General features: G+C 45.0%; 1 protein-coding gene across 4 annotated transcripts in view; it reads right to left on the bottom strand.

The window, feature by feature from the left end:
* Window positions 1-21662, bottom strand: part of Tln2 (talin 2) — a 401812-nt gene that overhangs the window by 230641 nt on the left and 149509 nt on the right. For 3 of the 4 annotated variants that reach the window (XM_060384836.1, XM_021638296.2, XM_021638297.2), the window contains one exon: window positions 873-946. The exons of the other annotated variant lie outside the window; for it this stretch is intronic. The gene's annotated coding sequence lies outside the window, so the exon portion shown is untranslated. The remainder of the gene's footprint in view (window positions 1-872; window positions 947-21662) is intronic. 4 annotated transcript variants of the gene reach the window in all.

Below are 21662 nucleotides of genomic sequence, written 5' to 3'. Positions count from 1 at the left end.
GTTTATATTCAGTGAAAAGAGACTGCAAATTGGTCCTAACATGGTTTTGCTACCCCCCTCCTCCAAAAAAAGCATATAAACAATTAGCCTAGACTATCCCACAAATGCCACAGATGAAAACTGGGACTGACAGAGAGTAGATGATCTGCTTTGAGGTCTTCAACCTATTAGGACTAGAACTAAAAGATGGGTGGCCCACGACACTCTTAGAGGTGGACACAATGATGGGCCCCCTTCCCACTGTCTGACTAGATTTACCCTGCCACACTAAACCTCGGCAAATGCAGAATCTTCAGGTGTGTCCCTGCATCTCCAGAGTTTTTGTGCATACCACTTGAAATCTTGCTGTCCCACACAGGACCAAAACAAAAAACAAAATCCCACTACTAATCACTTACTACCAATGTTTACTTCCTCCCATTCTACAGCCAGTATCTCCAACCCTGAAGTCCCCAAGAACCTCTTACTTTCACTTCAGGGACTGCAGAGAGTTTCTAGATTAGTTCTTTAGCCAGCACTTCCAATCTTCACCCTCTCAAAATACGTACAAAGAAAACCAAAGGGGATGACTATAGACTGATGAAGAACATTTGGAAAGGAAAAAGTCCAGCAGCCCATCCATCCTGTTTCACCTACCTAGCCTCCATGGGCAGAAGTCAAATGGCAAGCAGGCACCATCACCAGAAGTGCCCCGCCCACCTGATGCGGCACACAGACCTTGGTGAGCACCACAGGAGGGTCCAAGAGGCAGAAGTGCTCTGGAGATTGATAGCCACATACGTTCCTGTCCCCAGAACTCAGTTAATTAGGCATATTTGTTTCTTTATACATGCTTTCTTTTTTTTCTTTCATTCAGTTTTTAAAAGACTTACCTAGATTCTCACTTATGTAGTATCAGTTTCCCTGAAAGATCCTGAGGAGCGAGAGAAGCTTCTAGCAGCAATACCTAGAACAATGGGAAAGTCGTTAGAAGCACGTACTGCTGTAGACACAACTTTGTGAGTAGGAAGTCTATACATCTGGTCATTTTTCCTACACTAAGAGCGACAGGAAATAACTCCAGAAGCAATGAGTTTCCACCACACCACATGTGCTGGGAATTTTCTGTGCCTATGGGGAATTGAGGTCCCAGAACACTTATGCAAAGACCAAAATTACATTACTGTTGGCAAGGAGGCAGAACACTCCCCCCTCCCCTTTTGTGTGTTAGGAAGGCCTTAATGGATTTGGATTTAAACAAAAAGAGGCAAATCCATGTGTCCTTCCTCCTGCTCCCTGTCACCACATCTAAACCATCTTCAGACCCTGTATCCTTTTCTTCCCCCATACCCCCGTCAGCATTTGGGACTGTCCTTGTCCTGTTCCTTTCTCTCACACTTAGTTCTTGGGACTCAATCATCGAGCAGTTCCTCCTTGCTTCAGCTTTTTGTCATGTCCCCTCTGAGGCCCTGAGAGCTCACCATCAGACACCTTACTTAGTGGAAACCCAACAAGAGTCAGAACAACACCATCAATGACAGATTTATCCAAACAGCCTAGGCACGATGAATAAGCAGAGTAAGGGAGAAGGCTCAGAGGATTCATATGGAACAGGTACAAGTCATCACACCTGGGTAGGAATGAAAACCGAGTTAAGAAATGATATGGGTTTATTATCTGGGGGTAGCATTCCACCTGTCTTCCCTAACTTATGAAACAAGAATGAAATGATTACTAGAGGAGCATGTGTCTGAACATTTTACATTAGGATAACTAAGTGAAAGGTCTTTTTAAGCATCAGAGCAAAATATGAAAGTAGAAAAGACTAAGCTATCTGGCTTGCTATATCAACAGTAAGAAACGAAAGTAGGGTCTCAGTGGTTAGGAATGCTTGCTGCTCTTGCAGAAGGTCAGAATTTGGTTCCTGGCACTCACTTGGGCAGCTACAACCACCTGTAACTCCAGCTTCAGGGGCATCTAGTGGTACCTGCATGCACAGGTTACAAAATTACAAAAATAGGGCAAAAAATTCCACCAACACTTTTGCAAGAAGATAAAAATTAAAAAATATTTACACACAAGACAAAAAAGTTAGCTGTTCATAATTTGCAAACCAATAAGGAAATTAATATTCCCCTTATGATAAAGAAAGCAGTAATAAACTTTCCCTAAGAAGAAGAAATCTGATGGCAGTTTCCTGGAAAGGAAACTAAGTCCTGAGACCCTGTGAGTGAAGAGCTGAATCACCTAGAATTCATCCAATGTCTGTGACCCCCAGCTAAAGTTAGCTGGCCAGCTCCAACCTACCATCATCCCACAGGCAAAGAATGATTTCATGACATATGTAGAATCACCCTGCCCCCACCCCCGAGACAGGCTTTCTCTGTGTCGCCATGGCTATCCTGGAACTCATTTTGTAGACCTGGCTGACCTCAAACTCATAAAGATTCACATTCCTCTGCCTCCCGAGTGCTGGGATTGAAGGTGTGCACCACTACAGGCTGGGCTGAGATAGGCAGAATCTTTAAAAAATTTGGTTTATACGTGCTTGAGTTTTACATGCTTGTATGTATGTGAACCAACATGTGTGTGCCTGTTGCCCACTGAGGTCAGAAGGGCCCATCAAATCCCCTGAACTGGAGTTAAGAAGAGTTGTAAATCACCACGTGGGCACTGGAAACACAAAACCCAGGTCCTCTGCAAGAGCAACAACTGCTCCTACCTGCTGAGCCACCTCTCTAGCCTCAATTAACAACGGAATTTGTGAAGAGACTGCACCCGAAAAAACACAAAAGGAGCCGGAAGTATCCAGGTGAGCCAGCCTATCCCTGAGATAGTCTTTATCAGCATGGCTAGCCACTGCATAGGTTTATCTTTACTAGATTATATTTACACATTAAAAGTCCTTTTTTTTCCCATTGAGATTACAAAATACAGGAATTTATTAGCACAGTGGGCCCATCACGTTTGCTTTACATCTGGAAAACAAATGTATTCCTCTCCTTGCTTTAATTTTAAAGGCTTGTAAGTTACATATCATACAAGCATTCCTATAATTTCATAATTATGAGCCTGGCTAGAAAGCCATAATTGCTAGTAGCTGAATAGATGTCTTTCTAGTTAGCTCCCTTCATCTGCTAGAAGCTCCCTCTCTCCCTGGAAAACGTCCATAGAAGACAGACAAAAGACCACTACTTGGTTGAAGAGGTGAGCAGTCATCACCCTTACACCAAATACATGTGGCTCCAACACACAGGCCAGGAAAACCCAAAGGCCACCAAAGCCAGGCAGCTCCTCAATGCCACACAGGCGTACACAGCACCTGAGGTGTGTTGAGATTTGTGAGATGGAACTGGGGGATGGCTCAGTGGTGCAAGTACTCAGCGCACAAGTGTGAAGATCAGAGTTTAGATCTCTCGAACACTCATGAATGACAGGTGAGCGTGGTGGCCTTTCCATAACTGCAGCCTCAGAGGTATTGAGAGGGGATCCCCTGAGCAAGTGGGACAGTATGCGCTGGATTTGACCGGAACCCATGCCTCAATGAATAAAGGAAAAGAGGTGAAGACGGATGGGAGGTGATCTCTGACAAGCAACCTCAGCCCTTGGGCTGGTTCCTTTTCTTCTTTTCAACTTGACATGAGCTAGCGTCATCTGAAAAGAGGGAACCTGAGCTGAGAAAATGCCTCCATCAGACTGGTCCTCAAGCATTTTCTGGATTAGTGGGTCTCCGGCCACTGTGAGTTGTACCATCCCAGGGCAGGCAGTCCAGGGTTGTATAAAAAAAGCAAACCGAGTGAGCCATGAGGAACAAGCAGTAAGCGGCACTCCTCCATAGTCTCTGCTTGAGTTCCTCCCTGAGGTTCCTCATGGAGTTCTTGCCTGGCCTTCCCTCGGCGAAGGATTGCCAAATAAACCTCTGCCCCAAGCTGCTTTGATCGTGGTGCTTCATCACGGTGATGGAAACCAAGCAGGAAGGGCTTCTGCATATCAACATGTATATGTGCATGCACACTGCACACACGCAAAAACATACACTCATACACAAGCACACAACACACCACACATCCTAACACACACCAGACGGTATTTTCCTTGTGACAGTCAGCATTACATTTGGGGAAGGCATTAGCTTGGTGGCTAAGAGGAAGAAATTTGATCTTGGCAGAACGATTTACTAGTCATTTGCCCTCAGTGTGCCTTAAATTCTTTTGGCCTAAGTTTCCTGCTTTGTAATAAAACCAATGGGGAGGGGGGCAAGGCTCAGGGTGAACACAGCTAATGCAATCAGCAAAGGTCAGCAGCCACCACGAAGCTTATCTGAGCAGCAGGCGCTTGAAGCAGAGATAGGAACAGCCTGTGGCAGAGGCTCATTGTTCTCTGTCTGATCTTAACAGGTCCCCAGAGAACGCTGACACAGAACAGGCCTTCTGCGGGCACAGCTATCTGCTTAAAATGCTTTGGTGTGATTCCTGTCGCGCTAGAGATGAAACTCAGGGCCTTGCTTGTGACAGCCAAGCCCTTCCTATCACCAAACCACGTGCCTTGCCCTAAAATACTTCCCGTTAAACCTGAATATGACTCCTTCAAGTTATTAGAAGAGCACTTCCTTCAAAGGAGTATTCTGTATTACCACGTATGGACTCACTTGGGCCTGTTGTATAGATGTCATGAAGCACTGGTTGATGTAATCAGAGGTCAATAAAAGCCACTACCAAAAACTTTTCATTCACCGCAAGAAAGGGAGGGCACTGTCAGCCAGGGCCGTGCCCTTTTATAAAGCTCCCCATTTGAGGCTGCATTTTTGACAATTCCTGAAAACACCAGAACTAACATGACTTGATTTTCTGGATTCCCTTCCCTTCCCATCCTCACCCTGATTCACAGATACCCCAAATGCAAGCTTGGAAGATGAGCTACTCACACAGCACAGGACTTCCCGCTTTCTCTAAGCCTAGAAGAAGAGAACCTCCATTCTGCAACATGGTCCTGGATTCCACAGGGACCCCACCACCCACCCACCCTGCTGTGTGCCTGCCTGTCTATGGCAACCCAAGCATTTTGCAGCCCCAAACTAAGTAGAGTTTTCAGACATTAAGACTAGGCAAAGAAGAAAAAGCCCATTTTATATATATATATCAGAAAGAGCAAAGTGCATTCTTGACTGTCATTCAAAATCACAAAATCCAAGAAGAAACAGAACAAAGAGTTCTTTGACAACAATGGCAAGAACCAAAGGGAGAAAAGAAGAAACATTTTAAGAACAAAACTCTCCCAAATTTCTCCAACTTTCTTCTATCCTTTGTCAAACCTCTTCGTTTCCTGTACTGAAATCTAGAGAATATTTTCACTCCGGGCAGCTCAGTGAGTCCAGCCCCACTCTGCCAGGTTGGAAGATATCTGACTACACAGGATAGGCCATTTCTCTACTCCTGGCTTCACCTCACTAACTTGCCAGCTAGGGGCTGGGTCCTGGCCTAGAGCAAAAGAATCTCAATGAAGAGCTAGCAAGCAGCAGCAACACTCAAGACATTCCAAGGAGACAAGAAATAAAACTACTTTGTTCCTCTGTGAGACAAAGGGAAACTTGAGAGCCAAAACAAAGGCTTCATGAAATCCTCTATATTCTTCTCCAGACGGTATTTTCCTTTACATGCTGCAACCCCTCTCCCTCTTCCCCAAAAAAATCAGGGCTGGAGAGATGGTTTCTTGATTAAAAGCCCTTGCCACTCTTGCAGAGGACCTGAGGTTCAGTTCCCAGCAGCCACACAATGCCTCAGAAGCATTTATAACTCCAGTCTGGGGAATACATCATCTGCCACTGTAGAAACTGCACAGACACACAGACACACAGATAAACACCTTTCACATAAAACAGAAATAAAATCTTAAAAATAAAAAGCATCCCATCAATATATACATACATATATATATGTGTGTGTGTGTGTGTGTGTGTATATATCTTCAAATAAATGTGGGAAATGCTGGCTTAATAAAAATTAAAGAAGTTTTCCAGTGCAGAACATTTGCTTTAATATGCTAACTGTGATTATAACTAAATGGTTCCAACAATTACACATGCTCAGATTCCTTTATTTTTGTGGTCTATATCTTAGGACAAATGTCCCATGTACTACTTTGGAAAACGTTTTAATTAGTTCTTTTCTACAAATGAATATTGAAGGCATACTTTGCATTAATTAAATGACTAAAAAAACAATCCTACAAATGATCAGTTAATGGTGCAGAGGATGTTAATGTAAAGTGCATGTTCCCTCCGAGGCCACATGAGCTGCTGTAATCCTTGTTTTGTTTAATTCCCTGTTTATGTGCTTTCCAGATCAAAAATCCAAGCTGGGCCATGAAGTCTTTATTGATCTAGAATTCACTATCGCCTCTAAAAATTTAAAAATACTGAAATACCAATTTCTAGTATGTGAAATCAGAATGCAAATGTTGTAAGAGTAAGTACTACATAGCACAAACAGCGGCAGCTAGAGGGATGCTCCCCAAATGAATACTGACTACAGGGGCCGGAGAGATGGCTCAGTTGGCAAGGTGGCTGCCTCTGTAGGCAAGCAGGCACTGGTGCATGTAAACATGATCTGCTTTGATCCCAGGTGTAGGATTTGGGACTGATTCAGACTGTCCAGAGCAGCAAACTATTTGCCTTGTGCGGGCTCCAAGAGGAACTCTTTGTCAGCTGCAGATAGTGTAAATCTGAGGACTCTGGTGAGGGAATAAATGTCAGGGCCCAGAGAAAAGGGGAGTTCCAAGAAAGGTGGTGGCTGCTGGTGCCCCGCCCCCTGCTGCTCCTGGCTGCTGTTAATATGGTAGGATGAGAAGTTGGAGATATCTTGACACAAGGATTGGACTTGCCCCTAAGGAGGCCGAGGATCCTAACCAGCAGGAAGTAGCTAAAGAGTACTCTGACCCCAGTCCCCACTAACCTCTCTCTCCTACCCAGTACTGGGGTGTTGGAAGGAACTGGAATGGAAACGGGAGAAAGAGACTTAAGAAACATAGATAAAATAGTTAAAAACAAAACAAAACAAAAAAACAACTAGAGCCAACATGCACCCCCTTCACATATACACACACCTAAGTAAAAAGTTGATGATGTCAGCATCGTAAATCCACAAGCTGCTCCTCCTCCTATCACCAGCTCTTATTATGGACTGAGGCAAATGCACATCCCGCGGCTTGCATTTTATATTAACTTCGGAATGTTTTCTCTAGAATAACTTAGTTCTCTCTTTTCTCAAACAAGCTTTGCTTTTTCCCATCTTATTTCTAGCATTTCCCCTATCCTTTAAAATCCTTACAATAGAAGAAAAAAATCATTTTTTTTTCTTATGACTTGGTCTCTAGACCAACTGCAACATTCAGTCCATTACTGCACCCAACTGTTTCTAACTGACGCCTAATTGACTCAGGTGTCAACAGCTAAGAATTTCAGTGACTCAGAGCTATATACAGGGCTTTCTTGCAGTGGTTCTCAACCTTCCTAATGCTGCAAACCTTTAAAACAGTTTCTCATGTTGTAGCAACCCCAACCATAAAACTGTTTTGTTGCTACTTCCTAACTGTAATTTGCTACGGTATGGATCATAATGTAAACATCGGACATGCAGGATATCACATGTGTGACTCCCAAAGGGGCTGAGACCCACAGATGGAGAACTGCTGCTTTAGTAGAGAGCAAGTTAATTCTCTAGAAGTGGGAAACTTCACAAGTAAGCTCTTATGATTGATTTTTTGGGTGGAAGGCAAGCAACTCTAAAGGGCATACAGGTATTAGGAATTATATGATGTGTTACCAATCTAAATTTAATGATCTGAATACAGCAGCCACATAACCCTAAGGTGTTGCAACACCTTCAAACAAACAAATGCAAACAAATGATTTGTTTTTGCTAAATTCACTGTATCTGAGACACACTGCCAAAAGAATTTGGAGAGGAAGGTTGTAGTCTAACATTGAGGGAAGTGAGGAAAGGAACTCAAAATGCGGGAGCCTGGAGGCAGGAACTGAAGCAGAGGCCATGGAAGAACGCTGTTTCCGGCTTGTTCTCCATGGCTTACTCAGCTTGCTTTCTTAAACAACCTACGACCATCCGCCCTTCAGTGGTACCACCCACAGTATGCTGGGCCCTCAGATACTGATCAGTTTTTAAAATGCCCCACAGACTTGCCTAGAGACGGATCTGATGGAAGCATTTTCTCAGCTGACATTCCTTCTTCCAAGGTGATCCTAGATTATGTCAAGTTGGCAAAAAACTAACCAGTACAAAGTCCTATTGCACATTTTGGAACACTTTGGAATGATTTTTCTTTTTATAGACAGCCGAGGATGGAAGAGCAGGGAAATAGTAGTCAATTCCTGCTAGGTTGCTCAAAACAGTAGTCATAGTAATGATAATTGAGCTATCCCCAGTTCCTCAAGGAAGACATTAATGGCCAAGAGATTACCCACAAGTTTTGGCTGGGCTCTATCGCAGTTCCGTTTTCCTCAACTGAAGTTAACTGAGTTAACCAGCTGGGGGACATTCTTTAGGTTAAATCCTCAAAACAATCATGTCAAGTGCCAGGCCACAAGATCACCAGTGCCTGCTCTGCCAGCTCCTGCACAGCCTGCCATGGACATCTATGCCCAGTTGGTTGTGTTCCAAATACCACAGTCCCTGCATTCTCTTGATTATTTTTCCCTAAGGGACCTCTGACACCCACTTTTCTAGGCCCCAGGTGGCTTCCTCTCACTTCTATTTATCTGGTTCTATTTCAGAGTCCACCTGCTTAAATACAGTCCTCTATTAACTGTATCTTAATTTCTATATTTACATTCATTTTCCTAAGTGTCTACACATGAGGACTCAGGGCACCAAGCTACGCTCAGAACACCGTTCCTAAAGCATGTGAAACAGGCAATAAGAGTTTGAGAAATTTAAATGCACATTTTGTATAGGTCATAACTCCCCAAAATGGGGCCTCACAGGGTTACAGGAAACAATGTCAGGATGGAGTCATGCATAAACAGGCATGTACTGTGTATGTGCATACCTGCACATTTTACGTTCACTAAAATCACAGCACCAGACTCTAATGCAGAAGCCCTTACCAGCACTGACCAAAGGCTTGCTCTTCTGCCACGAGCCTAGCGCCTTTGAAAAAGCTCTCTCCTGCTTGGTCTGTCAATTAGGGAAATACGATATTTCATAATTATGTCTTCCCTTCCATCTCCAAAAGGTTTTCTAAGATGCCACAATTAAGCATACTCTGCTAAAATAAGCTACTTTACCTCTGAATCCTAAAGGGCATCTGCCTTTACTCTTGGTCATTCATTAATCCAAGCCTCAGCTTTGCAGGAGAGTACACAATGGGGAGGCTGCATGAGCGCTTCTCTTGGGGGCGGGAAGGGGGGGGAGCTGTAGTACTAGCCAGCACTGAAGGAGCTCAGCTGAAAAGATTATAAACCCCATGACTCCAGCCACACAATATTCTGGAAAAGGATGCATAAGGGGATGACGAAAGGGTCAGGGGTTGTAAGGTCACAGGGAAGGGGATATGTGAATGAGCAGAGATGGATGACTTGAAGGATGGTGAAACGTTCCTATGTGGCTCTCTGGTTGGGGACACACATAACACATCTGTCAACGTCCACACGATGTAAACCGGCAGGAAACTGGAAATTACTACGCAGAAAGTTATTCTGAGCTGACACAGAACAGGACTTTATGTGATAACGACATGTCCGTCCAGGTTCATCACTTGGAGCAACACACGGCTCTGGGATGTGAGCATATGATTATCACCCAGGCACTGAAGCCAGGGAGGCTCCTGAGGAGCAGAGCCCGCAGAGAATGCAAGGTGATCCTAGAGGGCCTTGAGCCTGTGGGCAGCAGTTGGCGATCGGGCCTGAGGTTGGCTGCATGTGTCCCAGCCCTCGGCTAGAGCAGACAGACTGAACATTCTGAGCTCTGCACTCCCACAGCTGTCCCTAGGAAGGTACCATCTATCCCATGGCCACCTTGATCTTTAACTCAGGGGCTCCGTGATCTTTAAAACTTACTGGCTTCTCCATACCAGCAGCACACCAGCGGGTCTCTCTCTGATCATGCCAGACCACCTCCCAAGGATATGGCGACAGAACTTGGCTCCTACAGGTGATTCTCCTCTGGGATAAAAAGGCCACAGTCTGTAAGGGAATGCAGCTGGCTTGCAGCTAGGAGGAACAGCCTAGCTGAAGGACAGCCACCAAGAACACTCAAAAGTACCTGAGCCCTGTAAGCTGTGTGTCTGGTGCTATATGGCAATTTTCTCCAAAGCTCTAAAGAGTCTGAAGCTCCTTAAGACTCAGAAAGGAAACAATTCAGAAAAATCAGAAAGTGCCAGAAACTGAGCAGACGCACCTGGTCTCTCCCCCTCCAAGCTTATATAAGCAGGTAAAGCAAATGTCGGCCATGCTGCCTGGAAGAGACAGTCTCCAATGAATGAGTAAAGCTACCTTCAAGGTGTGTAGTAAGTTCCAGTTTCCAGCTGCTATAAACAAGACTGAGGTAGGTGTTTAGTGTTACAGCTACTTTTGGGCCATCCCTGGTCTTGTAACCTTACCTATACTTCTGTCAGTTACCCCAACAAGACCTCACTGGCTCACTAATTTGGACTTCGGTGGTGTCCTTACTTTGGTCTACCACCAATTTCCTACCTGAGATGAGCAGAGATTTGTTCATGTTTCTACCTAACACCTGGGCTCTGTGAACTAACACATCCTCCCCTAAAAACAACACTCAACCCCTAAAAGTCAAGGGACGTTGCGGAATTTGCTCATCTCCATGGCAACCCAAGACAGCACAGAAAGGAACGCGGGATCACTGAAGAAGATGATTTGGTCAATCGAGGTCAAAAAGAAACACATCAGTAAATAGCAATATGGAAATCGCAGCTTCTTGCTTTTCACAAGTAAGAATCTGTCTCCACTTGGCCCTGATTGGCACCTATTGAAACCCTCAAAATGCATTTTTCAAAAACCTGAAATTCGGTCTTGATGAGTTAGCTCCTGGTTAATTTCCCCCAAAGCTCAGCCTTTTCTCCTTTCACAGGGCCAGTGATTTCTCTGCATCGTCACTGGTTCAGAGCATCCAGACGGCAGCACCTCCCAACAGATGGCCACTGAAAGTTCCTTTTCTTCTCAATAGACTATGAAAACGAATTCTTCACCCCATATCTCCCCGTGTCTGTACCTAATTTTCATGCCAGCACCCGCATCTTTGCCCTCCACAGCATTTTCTCTGTTGGTATTTTCTGAATTTTCATGGGTCTAAGATGCTCCCTGCATCATTTACCACTACACTGCGACATGATTTATGCCCCTCCAAATGCAGAATAGTACGACTGTGGCAAAGCAGGTACACTCAAACACCTGCACAGAACATGGTGTCAGGGGATGGAGGGCAAAGTGTACCGTCATACTAAGCTGTGTGTGCATGGCTGATGGGTCTCCCCTTTACCTCCCACCTGTCAACTGCAGCTGCCGGGGCTTTTCCACTCGTTGCTGAGCCAACACATGTGGATCCACAGACCGCCTGCTCCCAGCTGGCAGGTGCTACCTAGAACACCTCTGTGAGCAAGCACCGGATGGAGGTGAAGCTCCTTTCTGTGTCTCTTCAAGGCATCTTCCCAGGACGGAATATCCGCTGGAGGGCTTGAAAATGCTTCTCAGTTCACAGTCATTTTCATGGGGAACAACATTTCAGAAGTGATTTTTTTTTTGTCACTTCATACACCTTATACACAATTACATTTTTTGTTTAAAAAGCCCAGTATAGGGCCAGTAAGGTCTGTGTGTGAGGGTACCTGTTGCCAAGTTCACCAACCTATACTTGAGATGCAGGATCCACAAGGTGAAAAGAGAGAACCTAATACTACACGTTGTCCTCTGACCTCTGTATGTGTGTCCTGGCACACTTGTGTGTACACACACACAAATACAGTCGGGCAGCCAATGGAAAAATATAAAAATAAAAAAGTTTAAGCCGAATATATCCAAACGAGCTGGACCTGGTGACAGAGGCTGGAGACCAGCTCAAATGTGGGCTACACAGTGAGACCTTGTCTATAGAAACAACAACAATAATATGGTCAGGCTTGGTGGCCCGGGCCTTCAATCCCGGCACTTAGAGCAAAGGCCGGCCAGCCTGGCCTACAGAGCTAATTCCAAGCAGGAGGATCAGAGTTTCAAGGTCATCTATGGCTATGTATGGAATTTGAGGGCAGCATGGGCTACATGAGACTCAGTCACAAGAAACCAAAATAAAAATAAAAAATACAAAGAATGCCTTTACAATGAAACCCTGTATACAGATGGTCTACAACGTAGAATCATTTAACTCATTTTTTTAAAATTTAAGGTACTGTTAAAAAAAAAAAAAAAAAACTACACACGTGTAGCAGAAAACATTCCATAGCAGGACACACTCTCATGAGTGTACAGTTCCCAAGAAGTACCAGGTGGGGAGCCTGCACCATGTTATTGGGTGGGGCAGGGGCGTAAAGGCTTTTTGACTTTGAACAGTGCCAATCTGTACATGTAAGAGTGGCTACCCTGTTCTCTCAGCCGCAACACTTCCAGCTGCTAGCCAAACATCTTTATCCAGCCTGCCTTCTATTTCCTCCCTGCCCACGGTGAAGACTATTTTTTAAATGTCACATATCTTATGATTTCTACATATATCTTATGAAACTAGTATTTTTAATCATGATGAAGCTGCTTGCACTTAGATTTGATATTTATCAAATAAAACTGCAAGACTCTTATTTCTTCTGCTGCTGTTGCACATATCAACCTGTGGATGAGGCGAGCAAGACTGAGCAGGCCTGAACCGCCTAGGTGCTGATCTTTCGGAGTTCCTCCACTCAGAGACCTGCACCCAGGGGAGGAAAGCAGGAGTCTAGGGATCAAGTATGAATATGTCATTATTTTTTCTATTTTTTTTGTAATATAATTAAGATGTATTGAAGCTTAAAAATCATTAAGTTCGCCTTTTAAAGAATGTCCAATCTATTTGTTTTGCGATCTAGTCTCAGGAAATGTTCCCCTAGATCCATTTCTTTTCAAAACAGTGCTAACATGTGTCAGTCAATAGTATTATTTGAGCATGACCCCCAAAGTGAAAATCCGTTCTCTTGGAATTCCTTCATCAGCTATTTTGTACACCTGCCCAAATTATAATTTAAAGATTAAAGGGTTCCAATAAAACAATCACAGCTACCTCGAGCATAGAACATGACATCATCATCAGAGAGTTCTCCAGACTGACTCAAAACATTTAACTGCTATTCTACTAGGACAGCAATTCCCATTCCATATTTGCTTTCCTTTTCTTTTTTCTTTTTTTTTTTTCTTTCTTTTTTTTTTTTCTGATCTCCCAGTCAGAATAGGATAAAATTACACCTGACTGATGTGGACTTGGGATTATAGAATTTCATACTACGTACTTTGAAAAACATTCCAAATATCATTCTACAATAAGAGAAGGGACAGCTGAGCATTCTCTAGAAAGGAGATTGGTCATGTGTCACCTTCTGCTGGCTACCTGTGCAAGATCAAACCAACAAGCTCAGTCAACATTCCAGCAGGCAGCTGACTGGAATTGCTGGGTTACCAAAGAAGAAGAAAAGAAAAAAAAAAGAAGAGAAAAGGACATGAAGGAAGGAGGGAAGGAGGAAGGGCACATGTTAGGGTGAAGAAGTAAGTGTGGGGCTTGGTGGATATGATCAAGACACACTGCAAGCTAAATTTTTTAATCAGTTAAAAGAAAATTATTGCTTTCCCCAACTCTCCCAAAGAAAGAAGAAAAAAAAGAAACTGCACCTCCTTTTAGATCACTTCAGAAGCCCATATCTGGACCACTTCATCGAAACCCTGTTTTCTGGGACCTTCTTTTCCATTTGTAGGAGGAGATAAATGATTAAGGAGGTAAGACTTTAGATTTGAAGAGGAGAACCCCAGTCCAAGAGAGGTGAATGGAACAGAGCTATTCCCAAGGTCTAGGCAGGACCGGGATCTATAACAAATATTTTTACACCTACAACCAAAGTGCCGTATTTCTTTAATAGCGAAGCACCATGAATTATACACCATACAATAATATAATACAGTTTCAATGGGTCCTGATTTTACATCTAAATATACATATGAATTGAAGCCAATATTTGCAGTGAGTTTATGGCTTATACCTCAGCTAAACAAAAGGCCCACTACAAATTACGTATACACAAGTTCATAAACTGTGTTGTCGTTGTTATGTATGTCCATGTGTGGGGTATGCGTGCTCACACATGTGTGAGTGCATATGTGAAGGGCCCAGAGGTCAGTGTTTGCCATCTTCTACTGCCCTACAGTTTGGTTTTGGAGACAAGATCTCTCACTGAACCTGGACCTCACCAATTGCCTAGATATGCCAGTGAGCGCGTGGGATGCCCCCATGGCTCCCCAGCACATGAACTTCAGACAAGTACGGATTCACGTGGCTGTTTCCATGGATGCTGGAGATGGAAACCTGAGTCCTCATGCTTGCATAGCAAGCACATTGCCCACTGAGCCGTGCCACAAGCCGCTCAACTGTCTTTAGGAGCGCTCCCAAGCGAATAGTTTCTAAGTGAGGAAGTAGTCTCACACATCAAGTATGTGCAGAGCGCTCGAGAGACCTCAGAAACACAGATACTCCCTCAAGGACTCAGGGGAGCCAGGGATGCAGATGGTACCTCAAAGAGTGAGGAGTGAAGCGGGGGCAGCTTCAAATGACTTCTACTAGGAGTCACTTTAGTTATGTTTGATCTCTAAGCTCCTCAACCCTGGGTCAAGGATGGGGCTCCTGGGAGGAATCAATGGCCTCTGCAGGAATCAGATAGCCGAGTGCCAGCCTGATGGTGCTCCTGTCATCAGCTGGCTATGAGCCAGTGCAGCTCCCTTCCTTCCTTCTACTGTGCAGTGTCCCCATCTCTCTGAAAGTGATAGAGGAGCACACTCATGCAGCTTTCCCCAAGGGCTCCTTCTGTTGGTGAAAGGTTCCAGGACCGGGCCAGGTACAAACGCAACAGAAGACATAAAGAGAAAAGAGAAACCAAGCGGTTGGGGGAAGATGATTCCTCTAGAAAGGAGAGAGAAAACTCTGTCACAGTCAGAGCTCTTTCCCCAGCCTAGAACATCTACAGAGCAAAGGATGCGCTCCCTCGGAGTACGGTACCCAGCAGAAAAGAGGAGCATGCTCTATGAAGAGTGATGTTACGTGGGCCTCCCAGGGAACTTAGCACAGGCGCACAGAGACACCTAAAAGAACGGCCTATGGGAACAATATGATGGGTCTTCGCTGAGTGTTGCCACTGAGTGTTAGACTAAGCCGAATTAGAAGGAAGAAAGGCCTTACCTTAAGGCCTGCCACCTCCAAGGCCTTAAGGTAGGAGCCACAGGGGAAGCTGCAAGCTTTCAGAGGAGACCAAGTAAGGAACAAAGAGAAATCAGAATACAGACAGAGCTATAATAAGAGAAGCTTCCACAGGGAGGCTGCAGTGACATCACAGCCTAATTGCAGGCGGTAATCCAGGTGGCTATATCAAGACGGGCACAGTTTCTAGGGAGAACATGCCCAGCTCTGGGTTGTATTGTGAGAAATACTGTCTGACGGAGAATAAACATTTCTAGAGACTCAAGGTCTAGTTTGGGTTGTTTCTTTTTGTTTTGTTTTTTTTCTGGGGGAGGGGAAAGTGCTCTCCCCAAGGTACAGATGAGTGTGACGCCTAAGAGAAGGGACCAACTACTTAGCAAACTAAAGGCATTGGCCAAGTGGACAACAATGAAAGTTGGGGAAGAGTTCGTAGGTCAAAAAGTGGGTGGGAAGGGATACAGCAGGAAGAAGTGAGGACAAACAGCAAGCAGGACAGGATACAGAAATCAGCAGTACCAGTGAATTGGGTCCATGCAAATTCTCCTCGCAGCCTAGCCAGGCCAACAGTGGCCAAGAATAGGACTCAGCCTTTAAAGTCATCTGCAGGAAATATGAACTCTGGTTTGGCTAGTCACAGCTGGAACACATAGAACCAGAGGTACCACATCTTTATGAACATGCCTAAGGCTACCGGAAAGTTTGATACTACTGACTAAAAAGGCCTCATCTAAGTGGTGGAGAGTGGGCAGCAGCCCCCTAATGGCGGCACTTAAGAGGATAGCCACCAGGCCAGCCAGGGGCCCGAACAGTTGATCATTTTCCTTAAGGGAAGGCTGTGCCTAGTGTCCAATAGAGAACCCAGAAGGAATAGTGTAAGAGAATAAGCTGGAAATCTAGATTCTAGAAAGGCCCATCTGGTACAATACCTTCATCTGTTTGTATATGAAAGGAAAGGGAAAAAAAAAAAAGATGGCTTTTGGTTTCCCTCCTGCCCTGGAGCCTTGGAGTCTTTGAAAAGGTAAGATAGGCTACGAGAGGCCTGAAGGACATACAAACAATATGCAATGATGGATATGCTAAAGAAAAGAGCCTCAGATTTCTGCAGCTGTTCACCGAAACAGAAGGAATGCTGTGACACAGAAGCTCAACTTCCAAGTGGGGTGTCTAGATCAAGCAAGAAGGTCATACATGGACACTCGCTGAAGAGTACATGGGGATTATTACATGCTCTACTTGAAATTTCTAAGACAAATCTAACAGCAGGCAAGCAAAGAGGAGGCAGCAGACAAAGGGAAACGGTTACCTTTCAGTCGTGTGTAGGTGTGAATGTGTGTATGTGTGGGTGCGCATCTGTGCTGACGGGCTTGCATGTGTGTGCGTGTGTATGTGGAGGCCAGAGGTTGATGTCTGGTTGTCCTCTCTAAGAACATTCCACTTTTATTTTCTGAGGCAGGATCTCTTGCTGAACCTGGAGTTGGCTGATTCTATCTAGCCTGGCCTGAGGAATCTTGTCTCTGTCTCTCAAGTGCTAGGATTACAGTGGGCGCCACCACACCCACCAGCTTTTTGATGTGTGTCCCAGGGGTCTGAACTTCATTCCTCATACTTGCATGGCATGTGCTTTATGCAATGAACCACCTCTCCAGCCCAGAATACTTATTTTTTAAGTAACTGTGTCAGTGAGACATTTTTGTAACAACCCTAAACTCCAAGGTGTGTGTGTGTGTGTGTGTGTGTGTGTGTGTGTGTGTGTGTGTGTATGTGTGTTTTAAAGGAATAAATGCTTGAGTCTTAAAGGTTGATTGGCAGTTCCATGGGGACGGAGCCTTTCCTTCATGTTTCTAAAGCAACAAGACTGGCTGGCGGAGCATATGTGCAGTCACGCTTGAGAAGGCCCAGGAACTACATCTGCCCAAACACTGTAACACCCTGCCATCAAAGGTCTGCGTCGTTGCCTCCAATGACATAAAGTAAGTCTGACTGAGTCCCAGGCATAATGGGCAGTAGACTCCTGTCACGCTTTGCTGGCCAGCTGAGGAATGTACAACTGGAGGTGTCAAGTGTCAGGCTCCTGTCCTGAGCATCCTCCTTGTGATTGGCATGCCCTGTTTAAAACCATCACAGAATGGCAAGAAGCCTAAAGGGGAAAAACAGTTCACGCCTGCCCAGAAAGGCAACGGCCAACATAGATTTGACTATCACTGACCATCTTGTTTCTGTGAGAGCCACACCACAGCCATGTCTGCTGCTGCTAGGATAGAAGCTGATTCACAATGGGAGTCAAGGTGAGGGACATAGACACTACCCACTGCCACTAAATATCTATCATCACCAACTTCAGGCCTTTCGTGCCACTAGGATCATGCTGACCACTTTGAGGAAGACCAACTTAAGTCTGGGCACCTGAACAAGGGCAGGACCCTCTGCCCGGGGACATCCAGGGACATTTTGGAATCTTAGAAGCTGAAACTGGGGAAGGATTTTGCAGGCACCTGAAGGGTGAAGGTCCAGGTCAGCCCCAAGCACCATGCACAGGATTGTCCTACACAACAAAGACTGATTTAGTCTAAAGTGCCAACAGGGTAAAGGGAAGAACCCCCAGCTAAAACAATTGAAAGAGAAAAAGAAGTGCTCAGACATGCTTGGGCAGGTGTGGAAAGAAAAAGACAGCAAGATTCAGGAAACAGAAAGGATATTGCCTTCTTGTGTATTCTTATGTGGTGCACATGTGTATGGACATGTCCATGTGGGGCATGTATATATATGTATATATATGTGCTCACATGTATCTCTATGTGAGTGGAGCCCAGAGACTGACTAAGTGTCTTCCTTGATTAACTTCTTTTATGAAACAGGTTCTCTGATTGGCCCAAAGCTCACCAATCAGGCTAGGCTTGCTGGCCAGTAAGCTCCAGGGATCCCTCTGCCTCTACCTCCCTAGTACTTGGTTATAGGGCCATGCTATGTGCCAAGAAAAAAAAATTAACATGAGTTCTGGGATTGAACTCAAGACTTCATGCTTGAGTAGCAAGCACTTTAATAGGCCATGGTATACCTAAGGATGACCATGAACTTTTGAAGCTCCACTATCACTTGGGATTCCTATTAGGTTCCAGCCCCTGGGACACTGCCTTCATTATGCCCCTTATACATACACTTCTAATGGCTTTTGATCAATGTACGATTCGATGCCAGGCCTTCTTGTCTACTTCCTATTTTGTCCATAAGGCAGGCTAGATTCTTGAGGGACAATGGCTGCCAAGACAAATATTTGCTTTTTTCCAATGGCTATGTTCACTAAAGATTATTTTGGTTTTGGTGAAGTAGAAACCAACTGGTTATTGGCACACTTGGGATACAGCCTCATAGAAGCCTGGCACCTTCTCCCATGTGAAGCAAGTGGAAGAGGGCCCAAGAGAGGAACTCTCTGAAACCACCTCAGCTTCTCAAAGGAGATGCTTACAAACCATGCTTACACAAACAGGGCAACATAGTTAACATTCAGTAGGACCATAGAGCTCTCACAGAAGGAAAGTGATGGTATAGGAGAAGGAGAAGGAGAAGGAGAAGGAGAAGGAGAAGGAGAAGGAGAAGGAGAAGGAGAAGGAGAAGGAGAAGGAGAAGGAGAAGGAGAAGGAGAGAAGGAGAGAAGGAGAAGGAGAAAAGGAGAAGGAGGAGAGTAAGAGGAAGAAGAAGAAGAAGAAGAAGAAAGAAGAAAGAAGAAGAAGAAAAACCCAACTGCTGAAGAAGTAAAGCAGTGTTTCGGCCTAAAGGAGGCAATAAAGAAAAACACATAATTACTGCTCTGGGTCAAGGTAGCTTGGCTTCATGATTAACTCTTCATTATAACCCACAGCTCACCTACACCCTGACCAAAATCACCTTTTCCCTTGACTTATGCTGGTTTCACACATGTATACTGAAGGCCAATGTAGTACGTAACCAATGACGTAAAACCCAGTGCATCGATCCTACATAGTCACAAAAATCTCTCACATGCCACTCAGCTTGTTTTCAGAGCCATTCCCCCTTTACCACAAAAAGTCAGTCAGGGGGTGAGGAGTGTAGCCTACCCTAAAGAAATAAGCTTTTCCACAAGGGTCACCAAGGAAGGCAGCTACCACACAACATGGATTGGTGATAAGTGACTATATCAGACTCTGTAACGAACACTCCATTTACTGACTAATTATCCCATACCCATATCTCCACTCATTAAAGCCTTATTAACTCCTCATTAATAACAAGAGGAGCCTCGTTGGTACCCCACTTTCTGCAACCCACTTCTGCTACACAGGAGTATCTCTTATGCTCTTATCTCCAATCCTATAATAAAATTCCTTTCTAAACTCAGCTCTCCGTTTCCTGTCAGCCTCATTCCTCTAGCCTGTAAGACATGGAAGCTACTGGCCAGGGCCACCTCTGGTCCAGCACCTTGGCTCCCCAAGCTATGCACGTACATCCAGCCTAGATCACCCCCATGGAGCAGCCTCCCTCCTCAAAATCTGTTTGATGATCTTGGAGCTGTCCACTCCAAGGCTCTCAGAACACCAGCTCCAGGTCCATGTGGGCTCCTTCCAGGTGCTCTCTTCCTACTTCAGCACTGAAGAACTCAGGTGGGTGGGGTTAAGGGGAGCCCTGAGAAGTCAGACCAAATATGCCATCCAAAGGACCTCACAGTTAAAAGAAACAAGGGTTCCTTGTGTCCTGGAGCAGAACACCACCCCAGAGAAATAAGCCTTTCCACTGGGTCATGGAAGACCCATGTGGCAAGGCAAGTGACACACAATGGGAATCACTGACAGGTGACTGTCATCATACACCAGAGCAAACATTCACAGAGCACTGCCTGTAGGCCACACATAATGCCTACAATTCTAAGAGCTAACTACTCATTCTGAGTTTGGATTTCATCCTTTCCTGCCTTTCCTTCAAATTGCTACCTACTCTGAATAGGCCAAAATAATCATTTTAATGTTACAAGTTTGAAAGAAAAAAAAAAAAGATTGGGTTGGCTGGAAGGACACATGTTAAATTTGGAATCATAGAGATTAGCTGGGGCCCTAGACTAGGATGGCGAGCAAGCAAGGGAAGTGAAGGGAGAGGGGAGGGGGAAAAGGATCTTTGTTCAGATACCTCAAGATGGCCGGTTTTGGTTGTCAACCTGGCTACACCTGGAATTAAGTAAAACCCAAACGGCTAGGCACACCAGACCCACTTCTAATCCGGATCTTTGAGGTGGGAAGATCCACCTTGAATCTGGGCCGCACCTTCTGCTGTTAGCCTATGTAAGGGACTGTCCTTACATAGAGCCTACTTGCTCTTGCTCTAGCTAGTAAATGAATTTCATCACTGGCGTAAGAGCCTACTTCTTCAGGATTCCTGATACACTGAAGACCAGCTGAGGCATCCAACCTTGTGGACTAAACAACTACTGGATTCCCTTCTGTTGGTAGACAGCCATTGTTGAACGAGCTGGGTCACAGCCTGTCTGTTCTGTTCCTCTGGAGAACCCTGACTGATACACCTCCTGAGGAAAATGATCAGGGACAGTGTTGATATTTATCCCTAGCTCACTGGAGAGCCCATGTTTTCAGGCCCTACTACCACTATAGGCTACTTTGCCTGGCCAAAACTTCTGTCCCCTCCTCTACTTGTGGCATGCTCTGCTAGCTGAAGCTCCCACTGGGCCGGAGGCCACAGTTCCTTGCCCAAGGCACATTCCTGCCTAGCCCCCTTTCCTCTCCTGTCCATATTTATGGCCTTTAATTAAACAATGTTAAGGTACATAAAATGTTAATGTCTGGAATATGGGCTCAGATAACTCAATTTGATAGGGGATAATGACATTTAGCAAAAAGTTAGAACATAAGGACAAGGGAAGGAGATCGAATTGCAAAGCCCCCATCTTCAGTGCAAGCACACACACACACACACACACACACACACACACACACACACACGCACCTCACTTTAAAGCATCATCCTCAGTCCTCAGAAATCCCAGAGGGAATGGCTACCTGCTTACTTCTAGGCCTGACCCCTACTGCTCATATCCACCCTCACTCCCATGCCCATGCAGCTCCAAGTCCTATGAAGGTTTAGGAAGGCTTTCTGGCAGGTGCAGAGTTTTAAGGAAAGAGCTTTAGCAAAGTACTTCAAAGATCTTTGAATGCAGCCAGCACCCTGGGTGCGAGTTGCAGCTATCACATCAGGAAGGCACATAGCGTGGAAGCCCTG

This window comes from Meriones unguiculatus, chromosome 6 (assembly GCF_030254825.1).
Source record: "Meriones unguiculatus strain TT.TT164.6M chromosome 6, Bangor_MerUng_6.1, whole genome shotgun sequence".
NCBI lineage: Eukaryota > Metazoa > Chordata > Mammalia > Rodentia > Muridae > Meriones > Meriones unguiculatus.
Note: the sequence above shows the minus strand (reverse complement) of the source record. Positions and strands in the feature narration are given on the sequence as shown.